We start from the raw sequence: 13,131 nt of genomic DNA, 5'->3' as shown, positions 1-13,131 counted from the left end.
AAAAAAAAAAAAAAACACCATACAAGAAAAAAGTACATATGTTGTCTACATATGTTTTACTATATATATATATATATATATATATATATATATATACACACACACACACACACACACATACATACACATGTTTTACCGATTCATGTAAATCTGTGTAGATTTAAGTACTGCAATATTCATTAAAGTTCTAACAAATACTACTAAGATGTATATATACTTTACAGAGCTTTTACACATTCTTTGAAATTTTGCATTATGGTGATAACAATTTGGGGGGACAATCATAATTGTCCTAAAAATAAGCTTTATTTTGTGGTAGTGGTTAGGCATTCCGTCCTTTATAGTGATTGCACAAAGTTTCCTTAGCATGTCAGTACTAAGGAAACTGAAATCTAAGACAGACACACCCCAAGGTGCTCCTGTGTTCACTAGGTTGGACAAAAAGCATCTTACAATTACAACATGCACTGCTGTGCTTGTTTTAGATCAATAAACCACATATAGCTTATCAGATTTTCACTCAACAATGCAGTAAGTCAGTATAATAAATAGAAAGTTTCATTTGAACTGAGGAAACAAAGGCAGGTTTGTGGAATTCTGAAGATTTTGTTTGTGTCCACTGTGGCCTTTAACTAAACATACTTTAAGGCATTTTGCTGAAATCCAATACAACAACAGACTCTGCACCAAAGATTTTGCATCTTAAATTACGCATTTTAAGCGCTAGATTAATTGAATCTCGGCTTTGTTTTCAGGGGTGGTCATTCAATTTAATTTGAAATGGGACTTGGGTCTGATCTGCAAACAGAAGGGATGGAAAAGTGCTTTCAGAAGCTCTGTGGAAATATCAATTCTAATATTGTCAAGGAGTGTTTAATTCTCTCAGACATGACAAAGCAGCATGCTGGAGAGCTGACTGAACAGAGTGGACAAAAGAAGCAGATCAGCTAATTGTGGTTCAGCCCCTCAATAACCTCACCTGATCTCATAGAGCTGAGCTCAGCGCTTGTGGTCTTTAAAGGGAGGAAAGGTTCATACTTGCACTCCATTTATTACTTTCTGGACTCCATTTAGATGTCTCTTAAGATCTCTAAGACCCTATTTTAACCCCCGATTATAAATTAATCTGTTGAGGTAAAGCGTATTTATGAGCTAATTGTGACTAATTTAATTTGAAATGGGATTTGGATCGAAATGTCTCTACAGCTATGCGGAATGTTCTTTTTCTCTATGTTAAAAGCTTAGGCAGTAGAGTCTTGTGTATGCATAAGTGCAGAGATCACTATGTGTATACATGGAAAAAAAAACAAAAAAAAACATCTGGATAAATAGTGGACTTTAGATATGGTTTTGGTGTAAAATAGTACCCCCCCCCTCCTCCTAAAAATCCCAAAAAACTGATAGAAATGACTGTAGTACTGAATAATTCATAGTATTACTAATTTGTTTCCACTAGCGCAGCACTAAAGTTAATGACTGTGGGACTCTGACAACAAAGTGAGACATAAGTGCATAGAAGAAACCCAAGTACAAAGTGTTTGATTGACAAGACAGAAATATGCTGTCCAAAAGGATTTTAGGACTTCGTGTTTTTTCCTTCAAAAGTGAGGAGGGGGGATCCCCACTGGATGATCCATCCATCATTCTTTGTTCAACTACTGCCCCCAAGTGGCAACATTTTATTGTTGCCCGTTTTATTGTAAGGACAGTGGAGACAAATAATATAGAGCAAAATAAAACAAAAGGAATTTAAAATATGATTTGAAATACGACACAGATCAGATCACTCAAAGTAAAAAAAAAAACTTTTTTAATTCTGCATACACAGCCAGAGAAAGTAGTGAAAGTGACAAAAAGATCAATAAACTCCACATACATAAATAAACAAATAGTACGTATTTATGGGACGACACGGTGACATCAAATCGTATGGGCCAAAAATCAAAGCGTGATCAAAGTACTGATACAGTATGATGTGTGACAATTTGAGAAACACCTATAATGTTTGTTATGTTCCGTCAAAATCATGGACTCCTTGTGCTAAATAACATACACTTAAAGTCCATTCCCCGACATTCGTCATTGTTTGTTTCTTCAAATATTACAGACCCATTATGAAGCGGCTGACTTGTTTCAGGTACTCTGGCTTCAGGAAGTCCTGGAGTTCATCTTTTTTCACCCATGCAAATGAATTTTTCTCCAGAGGTAAGTGCTTATGGCTGGACAGCACAGCTTTGAAGAAAAACACCTTGGCTCCAACATTGCCCTCCTTTTGAATGTCTTTCGGGTATCTGTATTTGTAAAACCCACAGGGTGCATTGCCAAGAAAAGTAGCCTTTAGATCTGCACCTACAGATAAAGATAGGTCAGATTAAATAGGATGTTAACTGGTAGCACCTTCAATTTGTTCTTGTGGTTAGCAGTAACATAATAATGGAAGATCTAGGTGACCTTAAGACAAGATGCTAGACTAAATTTCTCTGCACTTATTAGTCTATAATACCGAATACGGAGTATTTGGGAACAGGCAAACATCAACTTATATATATGTAATTGTTAAAGTTGTTTTTTGGGGACCCAAAAATCTTTTCAAAACTGTTTTTTTTTTTGTATGGGAGATTGGGGTAAGAAGTGACAGTAGCTTGCCCCAACCCCAATAATTATGTGTAATTTTGTCATGTTGCCATTTAGAAAGGCCCCGCTTTGTGTATCTAAGGTTCCATTCACACGGAACAGGTTTACTGAAAATTGAAGTTGTGAGTCCTGAAAATGTACAGGAGTCTGTTTGCTGGTACAATGCGGTTGTCGTTAATAACAAACGATTTCTGAATGTAAAGGCCGGTTTATACTTCTGAACTGAACCTACGCGCTAGGCTCCATGTAGTGGCCAGCATGGTGGTTTGCATTTATAGTTCTTCATTGGTGTGTCTGTGTTGTTCTGCGAGTACACAACCAAAGTTCTAGTGTATTGAGAGAAAATGCCTTAAGGGAATATTCCGGATTCAATAAAAGTTGAAATTATAAATCGACAGCATTTGTGGCACAATGTTGATTACCACCAAAAATAATGTTGAATTCCCTTTTCATAAAAAAAAAAAAAAAATGAAAAAAACAATTTTACAGTGAGGCTCTTACAATGAAAGTGAATGGTGCCAATTTTTGGAGGGTTTAAAGGCTGAAATGTGAAGCTTATCATTTTAAAAGTACTAATTAATTCTTTAGTACTTTTTTTCTTTAGCATTAATTCTTCAGTTAAAACTCATGTATTCTGAATGTGGAATGTGATTTGTGGATTCAAAAGTGTTTATTAAAATATTGTAGCAAGTGTTTGGGAACAATTTATTTATTATACATTTTGCCTACAATGCAGAGAGACAATAAATTAGGCATAGACTATTTGCTTGCTTTTGAGTCATAAATAATAAATAAATAAATATATTTTGACACTCCATGCTTAAAAAAAATGAATAACTAACTTCTTGCTTGATCAACACTTTTTTATTCTGCTGACAAATTAGAAGTGTTCCGTTTTCATAACTTATGAAATATAATTATTTACTGTAGACCATTCTGTCAAATATACAGTCAAAGCATCATACAGATAGAAAAGGTCTTAATTAGAATACAAGTGTTGTTTCACACATACTAAAAATATTCTGAGTATATATTGAGTAAAATACCCAAAAGAAAAGCAGAGTTATAAACAGATGTGTCTTTTGTCCTTTTTCGTGAAATAAACCGAAAATAAAACCAGCAGATGGTCATAAAAAAATGCAATGTGATTGTGACACGATCACTGATCTTAGAGCTTAAAATAATCTTGGGAAAAAATGCACAGCTGCTTCAGATATCTTTTATGTCATGCTGAGCAAATGTTTGGCTGACCGATCAGTTTTAGATCTGCGTTGATGCACACGTTGTTACATTTTTGAAGAGGTGCGCGTAAGACTAATCAATCGGCCATAACTGTATTTAGCACTCTAAAACAAGAATGGCAAATGCATCCTGCTGCTGTGTGAAAATAGCCTAAATGGAAAATGCATTAAAAAGAATTACCTGGTAGACTTGCAAGGGCACGTTCGGCTGTCTGTCGAAGCATCTCACCATTCTGCCATTGTATCTGAGGCAAGAGCCAAAGCTTTTGACTGCCAACATCTTTCTTACACAGCAAGATCAGGCTGTCTGCTAAACATGCTCTAAAGAACTCACATCTGTCACATCAACACCTGTAGAATGATATGTGGAGAGTTGTGTGTATTGAGCAAGTTTCTCAAATCCAGATAAAAATGGCACTTTGAAGAATTCTTAAGACTTAAGCTATTTTTAGCATAATTTATGAAGTTTTACTGTAAATAGCTGTTCTCATCATTAGGGTGATTAGTGTTCAATAAGTGGTCAGTTTGGATCCTGCACAATCATTGTAATATTCCTTTGCACGTGTGAATATGCATAGCTGAAGTGCAGCTTTATGGGCACTTCTTAGGGGAATAAAGTTTAAAGTCTGACCTTAGTTATTATTTTCTTTAGACCCAAGGAAATTAAGTAAAAACAATGGTATAAAATGCTCATTTGAAACAACTTGTTATTATTTGATAAATCTTATTTGTGCGTCATAAAGTTAAAGTAAATAAAGTTAAATTAACTGATACTGTACAATTGTGTATACAAAGGTTTTCTAGTTGTGCTGACATAAAATGACCATATGTTGAATATAGTGATGCAATAATGCCATGTAAAGTTCACACAAAAATAAAAATTCTCTCATCGTTTTTTCACCGTCATGCCATGCATGTATGACTTTTTTTCTTCTGCAGAACACAAAGACTTTAAAATAATATTTCAGCTCTGTAGGTCCCTACAATGCTATTGAATGGTGACCAGACCTTTGTAGCTCCAAAAATCACATAAAGGAAACATAAAAGTAATCCATAAGACTCCAGTGGTTAAATCCATACCTTCAGAAGTGACATGAGTGTGTGAGAAACAGATCAATATTTATGTAATTTTTTTTTCTTTCACTTTTATACATGAATGTGAAACTAAACAGTCACCAAATATGACTTTAAATTTCCACTTTTACATCTTAGAGTAAAAAATGTCTTACATTTTGATCCGTTTCTCACCCACACCTATTATATCGCTTTTGAAGATATGGATTTAACCACTAGAGTCATGGATTACTTTCATGTTTCCTTTATGTGCTTTCTGGACCTCCAAAGTTCTGGTCACCATACACTTGCTTTGTATGGACCTACAGAGCTGAGATATTCTTCTAAAAATCTTTGCTTGTGTTCTGCAGAAGAAAGTCATACACATCAAGGATGGCATGCAGGTGAGTAAATGTTGAGAGAATTTTCCTTTTTGGGTGAACTATTCCTTTGATCTCATTTTGAGAAATAGCTTCTACGCAGTAAAGTGATTTTTGAAGACTTCTCAACATTGGACCTCAGTGCAGGTTGAAACTGCTTCAGTTTCTGTTACCATGAATCCTCCAGATCTTGTGCCATAACAATCTCTTTGCCTCCATAATCCTCCTCCTCGTCTGAATCGTAGTCCTCTTCCTGTTTCCTACTCATACGTGAGGCATCCTCGAGGAGTCTCAGCTCATGGTCTGAAAGCAGACTTCTCTCGAACTCCATCTGTAATAGTAACCACTCCTGAGATGTAGTGGACAGGTGGCTTGTGGCAAGCAGTTTAAAGGATAGGCAGCACTATATGGGCATGCTTTCAATGCAGAGCTCTTTATTACTGAATACTAGAACTGAAACGATTAGTCGACATCATTGACAACGTCGAAAATAAAAAATTGACGACAATTTTCATTTTCGAATCGTCATTTGATTTTATTTAACGTAACATGAGATCACATTAAACTAATGATGGTGCACGAGAGGAGCACAGCAGCTTGCACCTGATTGAGGAGAGGAGGAACACACAGCTCAAGACGCACTCTAAACTTTACAAACAGCTTAGAACCATGTGCCTAATATTGTGTAGGTCCACCTCGTGCCGCCAAAACAGCGTCAACCCGCATTTCAGAATAGCATTCTGAGATTATATTCTTCTCACCACAAATGTACATAGGCCAGATTGATAACCGCTTTCTCGTCAACAAGGCATTTACATCCACAGAACTGCAGCTCACTGGATTTTTTTTTGTTTTTGACACCATTCAGTATAAACTCTAGAGACTGTTGTGTGTGAAAATCCCAGGAGATCAGCAGTTACAGAAATAATCAAACCAGCCCATCTGGCACCAACAATCATGCCATGCTCCAAATCACTGAGATCACATTTTTCCCCATTCTGATGGTAGATGTGAACATTAACTGAAGCTCCTGACCCATATCTGCATGATTTTATACACTTTACTGCACATGATTGGCTGATTAGATAATCGCATGGATGAGTTGGTGCCAGAGGATTTCTGAGATTTAAAGTGGAAAAAGAAGTCACATTCCAGTCTATTCTTACCTAAAACAGATTGGATCGCTTCTGAAGACATGGATTAAGCCACTGTAGTGTTATGGATTATTTTTATGCTGCTTTAGTGCTTTTGAGCTTCAAAGTTTTGGTCACCATTCACTTGCATTGAATGGACATGAGCGGAGATATTCTTCTAAAAATCTTTGTGTGTGTTCTTCAGAAGAAATAAAGTCATACACATCTCGGATGGCATGAGAGAATGTTAATTTTTGGGTGAACTATCCTTCAACTCAAATCCTTTTGTCTTTTATGTACTTTTAAAATAGTTTATCAATAATTTTATGAACACGTGAATAACTGATATGAAATAATTTACAACATATGAAAATTAAATTAAGAATAATAAAGAAATTATGATTTAATGTATATTTCATTTTATAACGAATTCAATATTATATGACGTTTATATTTATACTTAAAATGTTACATTATTTACAATATATTATACAAAATACATTAAATATGAGGTTCCACAATTTCCATGAGACCGGTTTACTCTTACCTGATGCATTAGTTCCATGAACTTCTCCTCTATGGGCTTCCTGTCATGAGAGATCACTGGCCGCCTCTGCAGACATACAGCTCCATGCAGCGCCCAGGTAGATGCAGCACTTGCAGTTCTAAGACTTTGCGCACAACACTGATTATTTGAAGAACCATTTCGTACTCCAAAGCACAATGTCCCTGATCCATTTATTATTCTCCACAGCGGCCAACAGCCTCTCCTAAAGGGCGCCGCCATGTTGACCACACGTGTTCCCACAGTGCTGTTCAGACTTTGCGAAACGGACGCGACTATTTTGAAGTCGGTGGGGGGCGGGTTTTAGAAAGCAAATGTTTGTTTATATATTTGGGGGTAAACAAATGCTACATATAAAGGAATTGTATAATCCCAAATACACAATATGTTACTTAGTTCAAACTCACACGTGATAACGTCTAAAAATTGTCAGCATATAAATCTCCCCTCTGAATTTGTTTTATTGGACATTCCTAGTACACATGACCTTCAATGCCTGCAAAAGAAAAATGTGTGTGTGTGTGTAATAAGCACCCACTTCTTGTATCGTAGGTTTCACAGCCTTTTAAGAGGTTCGTGTCAGCAGATTTTGGAACCCTTAAATTCATTGGGAAGACTGAAGTGACACATGTGCTTGTAATAGAAGCTAGTGAATACATGGGCTGGGGAAAAAAATCTAATCAAATCCCTTTATTAACATAACATTTTATCCATACGTGTACAGGTGTGAAAATATATGAGATTTACTTGAGAAAATACTAACATTTGTGTAATAGTCATTCATTACTATGGTGAAGTAGTGTAGGGGTGTTTTTCACTTGCCTTACTGCAACTTGCATCCGTCCACTGGATGGCAACAACTCTCTTGTAATTTACCACACCCTGCTAAATGGATCCTTTTCATAGACAGATGACACATTTCCGCCTAAATTTTGCAGGGTAAATATATATATATATATAATATTTTTATTATTATTATTATTATTTAATGTACATTTATATCACTGTACTTTGTATAAGTTAACCCTGCTATAATTTCTTGAGGCTTATTAAAGAAATAAAATAAAGAAAAAATAACCTTTTAAAGCAAAACACAATAAGATGTTTGTTAAGTTTCTGATAATAAAATAGTATTTATATTGTTCAAAAGTATTTGGACACTTCTTGGGCAATTCTTTTTTCAATCTTTTGGAATATGTACATAGTTAATGTAATGAACTACACCTGGTTCAGCATCAGCTCTTGAGAGGAACTGTACATTATAAATACATTTGTGAGACCCGTCAGTAAAGGAATAGTTCACCCAAAAATGAAAATTCATCATTTACTCACCTTCATGATATCCCAGTGTATGACTTCCTTTCTAAACCAGAACACATTTAAAGAAAAAGAAAAAATATCTTAGATCTGTAGGTCCTTAAATTGTAAGTGGATGGTGATCAGACATTTGAAGCTCCAAAAAGAACAGACAGACAGCTTAAACATCATACATATGATTCCAGCTGTTAAACTGATGTCTTCTAAAGCGACACAATCGCTTTTGGTGTGAAAAGGATACTTTTTAACTATAGACAGGGCTGGACTGGTAATCTGGCACACCGGCATTTTCCCGGTGGGCCGACGCACTTTGGGGCTGATCAGGTGCGGATTGGCCATCGGGAGAAGCCACGAAACCTGCCGAATGGGCCGCGATAAGCTAAAATGTACTGCAGAAAGGACCACAAAATGTCACCAAGATATGCAGAAAAGGACAGCAAACACCACCCGCACAACAACTTTTGGCTCACTCTATTTCAGAAGAAATAGAAATAAACCTTGTGTAAATTGTCAACTTTACACTAAGCTAAAATGCTATTTCTAGTCATTTTACATGTACGTTACCAGACACAATCATATTTTTTTATCAAGAAAATTCACGTTTGCTCATAATTTCCTTTTTTTTCTAGTAAGACCGATATGATATTAGGTCATATTCTTGATAAAAACATTTTATTGTTTTCCTGTAAAAATATCTAAAAATCCTTAAAACAAGATCAATTAGATTGATCTTGTTTTAGAAACAACACTGCATAAGATATTTAGGCTTTTCAGTGAATGTATTTTTAACATGTGTATTTTGTCTTAATGTATACTGTACTTTTCATTTCTAAACAAGTGAAAAAATCTACCAGTGGTGAAGAAGTAATCCAAAGTATTTAGAATACGTTACTGACCTTGAGTAATCTAACGGGATACATTAGAAATTACATTTTACAGCATGTATTCTGTAATCTGTAGTGGAATACATTTCAAAAGTAACCCTCCCAACCCTGATCCTGGATGTCTCAACCGAAAAAAGAACGTGAGATTACGTCTGTAACATGCCAACTCGAAATCGTCACACAAGAGACTATGCGAATTCAGCGATCGTGAATGCATATACTGCTGCTTACCGGAAGCGATGGTTTATAGTTAAAAATTATTTCAATATATTTTATGTTCTTTTTAGAAGAAATTAATTAAACCGTTGAGTCGTATCAATGATGTTTATGTTGACTGTCTGTCATATCAAGGTCATTTCACCATTTACTTGCATTTTAAGGACCTACTGAGCTGAGATATTTTACTATTTTCCTTCAAATGTGTTCTGTAGAAGAAAGAAAGTCTTACGCATCTGGGATGGCATGAAAATTATTCGAGATTTTTCATTTTTGGGTGAACTATTCATAACTAAAGTGAAGTTAGTAGACAGTCATCTATGATAAAAAAAAAAAAAAAATCTTTTTTATTTGTTAAATTGAAAGATATGTTTTGCTAAGTCTATGTTGTTGTAGTCTTAAACATACTATGGCTCAAAAGTGCTTTAGGCCTAAATTAACATTCTTAAAGCATGAATAATATAACATGTGTTATGCTGAGTTTCTTCACCAAAGATAAATCATTTTGGCAATCAGTTTTCATATTTTCTATATTAAAATAGACAATACATTTTACAACTCAGTCAGAGTGACAGACAATTATTATTTGTATCGCAACCAACAATACATATTCTGCATATAAAAGCCAGTGATTCTAGTTTGTAAAGTTATAAATATGGATATTTTTCTTACAAAAACACATCGCTTCGCATCAGAAGGCCTTTATTAACCCCCTGGAGCCATGTGGATTACTTTTTGATAGATGATGCGCTTTTTTGGACTTAATGAAAACTTGTGTCCTTAATCATTGTATAATCCATGTACTAATATTTATATAGTCCATGGAAGTTAATAGTTAAAATTAGGGCTGTCAAACAATGAAAATTCTTAATTGAATTAATAACATGATGTGCTAATTAATTAAACAAATTAATCGCAATTAATCGCATACATGAATATTTTCTGACTCCTAAAAAGGCTCCCAAATAAAAATAATTCAATAAATAATTATAAAATATTTATAAATTATGATATTTAAATAATTTGAAATAATTTTATTAATTCATATTTTAATAAAAGCAATCACTAAATAATTAAAATACATTATATTATATTATTTTGGCAGACGAGTTAAGCATTGATTAGGAGGAGGAGCCAGGAGTTTTCAAACTTGTTGCTGCCAGGGACCCCCAAACATGACACATGCATAAAAAAATTTATTAAATAAATAAATTAAGTATTGTTTGAGAAAAATAGTAAGCCTGCCTTCAGAATGATGTTAGAAAAATAAAAATATTGGCTTTTATATTGTCATTGTTCCAAAGCTTAAAGAAATTATAATTATATATGTCAAATATTTTCTTTGTATTAAGATTTACACTGTAGTTTTGTTCTTATCTTGTTTTCGCTATTGTAGTGATGTTAAATGTATCAGTCTTAATATTTTGTTTAAATAAATGTATTTGTATTAGACTATTCACAATAAGTATTTTTCCAAAAAAAGAAAAGAAAAAAAAATCACAAAACTGATTTGTTTTTATTTCTTAGAATCAAACACTATTTTTAAACAAATATTTCCTAGTTTAGAATTCAGAAACAAATTATGAATCAATTATTTGTCAAACTTTTTTTTTCCTCACTTTTGTTTGCATTTGACATTTTCAGTGGATGCCCTAGCGGCCTTTAGAAGGCAATATATTGTTTTTTCCATATTATTGAACATAAGCCTTTTATTGGCCCACAGTCAATTTTGTAGTTGAACCCGTCAACCAGTCCAGACTTTGGTGACGTAAGTGAGTGCAGTCCAATGGGGTGCTAATCAGCAAGTTCACGAGGGTGCATGAGTGATAAAAGTGTGTATTTGTGACAGACTTCAAGACTTCAATCAGATAACGGCATTTTCCCACATTACGTTTATCATATGATGCAGTTTCACAAATTATTATTATAAAAGTCATAACATTGAAAGATAAATGAACACACTTTATTTGTTAAATATTTCCAAGCAACACACAATAAAGCATTAGACATTTTCATCAAGAACCTCTGAAAAACAAAGCGCATATATAACAACAACAAAACCCCATCATTTTAAATATTTAGAGAATAAATAAACATTATTCGTACAGATGGGTGGTTACAGGCAGTTTCTTAGAACAAAGTCAAATGTATAGAAAGGAGAACATTCATCTCACACACACCGCAGTAGATCACAAATAAAATCTTTAATACACACACAGCCACACTTTTTCAGGTATGTCACTGTTAGACCGAACATAGCTATAAATAAATATAATGAATCGTACAAGCAACAGCTATGTGCAGGGAAGTTTTCTCCCCTGTTTTTAAACAACAATAACAAATGTTTAGTGTTATATGAATTACTTTTATGAACGTAAAACTATAAACATTAATGAAGAAAAACTATTCAGTGAAATCTGAATAGGAGTAATTCCACATCACTGGAAAAATTAATAAAACAAAGTTTTGAACCAGTTAGACAGTTTATTAAGATTATTAAAATCAATATTTAATCCACAATTGACGTTGCATCGTCCGCCATGTTTTTTGTCTCCGCAAAGCTGGTGCTTGCGAGCACCCCTTGCAGCGCTAAAATGTCAAATGGGACTTACTACGGTCTCGTCGACTTCATGGGAACGTGCAAATTAAGGCCACGAGACAGCAAGTCCACATGAAGTGTGCCATTTGGAACTGGGCCTAAGTGTGCTTTGTTGTCTGTACAGCTGTGAGTTGCCTGTTCAGCTGGAGTTGCGCTTACTGCCTCCTGCTGATCGAGACTCGTAAAAACATGAATGTGAACATTCTTTTATGGTTCGGGCATGATAAATTGCATACGTTTTTTTTAATACATTAGTTTATATAATGAATCGCACTGAATTAATGTGTTAAATCGACAGCCTTAGTTAATATAATTAATGAAAGCCCTGTTTTTAGTCTTTGATTGCTGTTGACTGTAGGCCAGTGATAGGTCTATGTTCAATGAAATGGAGATAAAACAAGCAACATATTGATTTTGAAAGGCACTTTTTGTAATGTATATTCAATGATTTACTTGTGTGCAACAATAATGTCTTTGTATTATTTTTATTTGGGGACTTTTATCAGCAAAGATTGTGCACATATACATGCATATTCTTACAACAATTTTACTAAAAATAAGCCGAAAACATGGAAGTCATGTAAACGCTTTTTCCTTGAGGTAAGCTCATAAATAATTATATGCTCAAAAGGTATATCAGATCAGAACATGTACATTTTTGCACATTACCCCAATTTTGCATGCATGTAAACACCTTAACCAACTTTTGTGTTGTGCACATGCCTGTTTACATTTTGACGTCAAAAGCAGTGAGCAATAAATCTCATGTAAACAGTTTTCTTGCAATGCCGTATTTTTTGGAAAAAGCTTATTTTTAGTAGTTATAATTTTAGTGTGCATGTAAATGTGAAAATTTTGATAAGCACTAATTGATAGCACTAATAATAGTGCTATAATTAATAGCACTAATACAAAGTTAGGTAATATGCTGACCTTTTGGTTTCCTCATTTGGAGGTATGTCTCTTTGACACAGCATCAGAGCAGTACACACTCTAGGATGAACCTCCAGCTGAATTAGCCTACATCCATTTTTTTCCTCTGTGTGTAGTCTGCCATTAAAGGGTTAAAAATGGGAGGACTGAACATAGTTTCCATCACCGACAACACC

General features: G+C 34.4%; 1 pseudogene; it reads right to left on the bottom strand.

Annotated features, from left to right (window-relative positions):
* Positions 1–1,824: 1,824 nt before the first annotated feature.
* LOC127650335 (39S ribosomal protein L46, mitochondrial-like) lies at positions 1,825–7,236 on the bottom strand (annotated as a pseudogene).
* Positions 7,237–13,131: the final 5,895 nt, after the last annotated feature.

Source organism: Xyrauchen texanus, chromosome 1, assembly GCF_025860055.1.
Source record: "Xyrauchen texanus isolate HMW12.3.18 chromosome 1, RBS_HiC_50CHRs, whole genome shotgun sequence".
Taxonomy (NCBI): domain Eukaryota; kingdom Metazoa; phylum Chordata; class Actinopteri; order Cypriniformes; family Catostomidae; genus Xyrauchen; species Xyrauchen texanus.
This window is presented reverse-complemented; position numbering and strand designations above follow the sequence as displayed.